General features: G+C 39.5%; 1 pseudogene across 1 annotated transcript; it reads right to left on the bottom strand.

Annotated features, from left to right (window-relative positions):
* Window positions 1–389: 389 nt before the first annotated feature.
* Window positions 390–827, bottom strand: LOC104680570 (annotated as a pseudogene). Its single transcript, XR_750473.2, has one exon. The product of XR_750473.2 is annotated as a 60S ribosomal protein L31 pseudogene (transcript).
* Window positions 828–4,632: the final 3,805 nt, after the last annotated feature.

Consider the following 4,632-nt stretch of genomic DNA (forward strand, 5'->3'; position numbering starts at 1 on the left):
GGGGAGGGGGGAGGGGGGAGGAGGGAGGGATTGCATTGGGGAGTTATACATGATATAAATGATGAATTGATGGGTGCTGACGAGTTGATGGGTGCAGCACACCAACATGGCATAAGTATACATATGTAACAAACCTGCACGTTATGCACATGTACCCTAGAACTTAAAGTATAATAAAAAAAAAAAAAATTAAAAAAAAATAAAATAAAATAAAATGTCTTTTATATTTACCTTCAAAAAAAAAAAAAAAAGGAATACCACTTATCATTTATTATTGTGTCTATTTGATATTTTTTCTCTTTTCTTGTTTATTAGTCTAGCTAATGGTCTTTTTAATTTATTATATTTAAAAAAACAAGCTCCTGGATTATTTTATTTTATTTTATTTTCAATTTTATAACTTTATTTGATGTATTTGACGATCAGCGATTAGTTCTCATCCACATTGACTGTCTGTAGATTTTTGAAAGTGGTAACAGGTACATAGGTAACCAAAGTATAGAGCTTATTTGGTGAATCTTCATCCTCATTACGTTTTCTGGACAGCCGCACACGGATTCGGTATGGGACATTCCTTGTTCCTTTGGCCCAGACAGCTTTGTTCAGCCTGGTATCAATGCGCACATCTGGAGTTCCCATCTCCTTCATGGCAAATTTCCGAATCTCTTTGAGTGTCCAAGGGGCACGCTTCTTGAAGCCCACTCCATGGATGCGCTTGTGAATGTTGATGGTGTATTCTCGGGTCACCACCTCGTTGATGGCAGAACGGCCCTTTTTCTTCTCGCCACCCTTCTTTGCGGGAGCCATTCTGCCGGGTCCAAGTTGGAAAGCGGATTAATTAATTTTAAAGGGTTTTTCGTGTCTCTCTGTCCTTCAGTTTCACTTTGATCTTGGTTATTTCTTGTCTTCTGCTAGTTTTGGGGGATGTTTGCTTTTGGTTGTCCGGCTCTTTTAGTTATTATTTTAGGTTGTCAATTTGTGACCCTTCTAGTTTTTGATATGGGCATTTAGTGCTATAAATTTTTCTCTTAATACTGCTTTAGCTCTCAGAGATTTTGATATGTTGTCTTTTTGTTCTTATTAGTTTCAAATAACCTCTTGATTTCTGCCTTAATTTTATTATTTACTCAGGAGTCATTCAGGAGCAGGTTGTTCAATTTCCATGTAATTGTGTGGCTTTGAGTTAGTTTTTTAATCTTGAGTTCTAATTTGATTGTGCTGTGATCTGAGAGACTGTCTAATCTTGAGTTCTAATTTGATTGTGCTGTGATCTGACAGACTATTATTATTTCAGTTCTTTTTTTTTTTTTTTTTTTTTTGCTGAGAAGTGTTTTACTTCCCATTTATGATCAATTTTAGAGAAAATGCCATGTGATAATGAAGAGAATGTACACTCTGTTGTTCTTGGGTGGAGAGTTTTATAGATATCTCTTGGGTCCCCTTGAGCCAGAACTGAGTTCAGGTGTTGAATATCTTGATTTTCTATCTCTGTGATCTGTCTAATATTGTCAGTGGAGTGTTAATATATCCTATTATTATTGTGTGGGTGTCTAAGTCTCTTCATAGGTCTTTTAGAACTTGCTTAATGAATCTGGGTGTTCCTGTATTGGAGATATATGTACGTGTGTGTGTGTGTGTGTGTGTGTGTGTGTGTGTGTGTGTGTGAGTGTACTCTTCTTGTTGAATTGATCCCTTTACCATTATGCAATGCTCTCTGACTTTTTTGATCTTGGCTGGCTTAAACCTGTTTTGTCAGAAGCTAAAATTTCCACTTCTGCTTTTTCCTGTGTTCCAATTGCTTGGTAAATTTTCCTCCATTCCTGTATTTTGAGTCTATGTGTGTCTTTGCACATGAGAGGTGTCTCTTGAAGACAGCATACCAATAGGGCTTTATTTTCTATTCAACTTGTCATTCTGGGTCTTTTAATTGGGACATTTAGCCCATTTACATTTAAGGTTAATATTGTTATGTGTGAAGTTGACCCTATCATCATGATGTTAGCTGATTATTTTGCAAACTTGTTTATGTAGCTGCTTTAGAGTGTCACCAGTCTGAGTATTTTAGCGTGTATTTGTAGTGGCTGGTAATGGTTTTCCAAGACAGCATTTGCTTGTCTGAAAAAGATCTTATTTTGCCTTCTCCTGTGAGGCTTGGTTTGGCAGGATATTAAATTCTGAGTTGGAAATTATTTTCTTTAAGAATGTTGAATTTTGGCCCCCAATCTCTTCTTGCTTGTAGGGTTTCTGCTGAGAGGTCAGCTGTCGGTCTGATGGGATTCCCTTTGTAGGTGACCTGGCCTTTCTCTCTGGCTGCCGTTAACATTTTTTTTCTTTCATTTCAACCTTGGAGAATCTGATGATTATGTGCCTTTGGGTTGATCTTCTTGTGGAGTATCTTACTGAAGTTCTCTGGATTTACTTAATTTGAATATTGGCCTGTCTTTCTAGATTGGGGAAGTTCTCCCAGATGATATCCTAAGGTATGTTTTCCAACTTGGTAAAATATTCACCCCATCTTTTTCAGGTACCCCAATTAGTCGTAGGGTCTGTCTTTTTACGTAATCCCATATTTCTTGGAGGTTTTGTTCCTTTTCATTCTTTTTTCTCTATTCTTGTCTTCCTGTCTTATTTCAGAAAGATAGTCTTGAAGCTCTGAAATTCTTTCCTCTGCTTGGTCTATTTGGCTATTGGTACTTGTGACTGCATTGTGAAGTTCTCGTGTTGTGTTTTTCAGCTCCATCAGATCATTTATGTTTTTCTGTAAACTGACTATTTTGATTACCAGCTCCTGTAATGTTTTACAATGATTCGTAGTTTATTTGCATTGGGTGAGAACATGCTGCTTTAAATCAGTGATGTTTGTTATTACCCACCTTCTGAAGCCTATTTCTGTCCATTTATCCATTTCAGCCTCAGCCCAGTTCTGTGCCCTTCCTGGTGAGGTGTTGCAATCATTTGGAGGAGAAGAGGCATTCTGACTTTTAGAGTTTTCAGCATTGTTGTGTTGATTCTTTCTCATCTTTGTGGGCTTATCTCCCTTTGATCTTTGAGGTTGCTGACCCTTGAATGGGGTTTTGGTGGGGTCATTTTTGTTGAAGCTTTTGCTGTTGCTTTGCGTTTGTTTGTTTTTCTTTAAACAGTCAAGCCCCTCTTCCATAGAGCTTCTGTGGTTTGCTGGGGGTCCACTCCAGACACTAATTACCTCAGACCCTCTCACACCTGGCTGTATCACCATTGAAGACTGCACACACCAAATATGGCAGCCTGCTTCTTCCTCAGGGGGCTGCGTCTCAGTGGAGCACTGACTTGATACTGGCTCAGATGCTCCTGTAGGATGTGTCTGGAGACCCCTACAGGGAGGTCTCACCTAGTCAGGAAAAACAGAATCAGGAACCATCTTAAAGAAGCAATCTGGCTGCCCCTTGGCAGAGCAGGTGCACTGTGCATGGGGGGAATCCTCCTTATCCAGACCACCAAGACTTTCTAGAGCAAGTAGGCAAGAAAGGCTGTCAGCTTCACTGCAGATATGGTGGCCGGCCTCCCCTCAGTGGCTTTGTCTCAGGGAGATATCAGCATTCTGTCCATAAAATTCTGTCTGGAGTTGCTGAAATTCTCTGAGAGAGGCCACACCTGGTGAGGAGGAATGGATCAAGGTGCCACTTAAAAAATCAGTGTGTCCCTGACCTGCCACAGTAGCTGTACTGTGCTGTGGGGAATTCTGCTCTGGACTGCCCAGACTCCCCAGGGCTTGCAGGCCAAAATGACCATCTTGAGCCACAGGGTTGGCAGCTGCACGCCCACCCCCCCCCCCCCACCCCCAGAAACTCGTTCATCTCAGGTAGTCTCCAGCCTGCTGCCACTGGCTGGCCTGTATTCCGAGTCAGTGGGTCTTAACTTGCAATGTGCCAAGTGAGTGGGCCCCGCAGAAGAATGCTGCTTGGCTCCCTGGCTTCAGCCCCCTTTCTAGTGTTACTGTTGGAGTGTCTTGAGTATGAGCCATCCAGGTTTTTTGGTGTTTTGAACAAAGAGTTAAACAAAACACACAAACAAACAATGAAAGAATAAAGCAACAAAAAAACAGATTTATTGAAAAAAAAGTACACCCCATAGAGTGCGAGTGGCCTTGAGCAAGTGGTTCAAGAGCACTGGTTACAGATTTTTCTGGGATGTAAATATCCTCCAGAGGTTTCCCATTGGTTACTTGGTTATAGCCTATGTAAATGAAGGAGTGGCCCACAAACAGTCTTATTGGTTGTGGAAGGCAATCAATCAGAGGCTGAAGTGAAATTACAAAATAAACTAAAAAAAAATGACTAACAAGAAAATTGTGAGTAACTTCTATGCTTAGCTTCTAGATAAATTCCTTGATATATTTACAGGCTCTTTATATGTCAACTAACAGTACTGTTCTCAAGGCATACATCAGACATTTTACATTAAAAATATATATTTTAATTAATTTTACAGGTTTCACATGATATTGAATTTGGTCATAGTCAAATAAATGTAAACTAAAATAGCAATAAAGGTGATTTTTTAAGAGTTAGTATTTTAAATCCAAGTAATGTATAATACATATTTCCAGGGAGAGCATTTTCATATGCTTTTTGATATTTCAAATTTTTTCTATGG

Source organism: Rhinopithecus roxellana, chromosome 18 (assembly GCF_007565055.1).
Source record: "Rhinopithecus roxellana isolate Shanxi Qingling chromosome 18, ASM756505v1, whole genome shotgun sequence".
NCBI classification, from domain to species: domain Eukaryota; kingdom Metazoa; phylum Chordata; class Mammalia; order Primates; family Cercopithecidae; genus Rhinopithecus; species Rhinopithecus roxellana.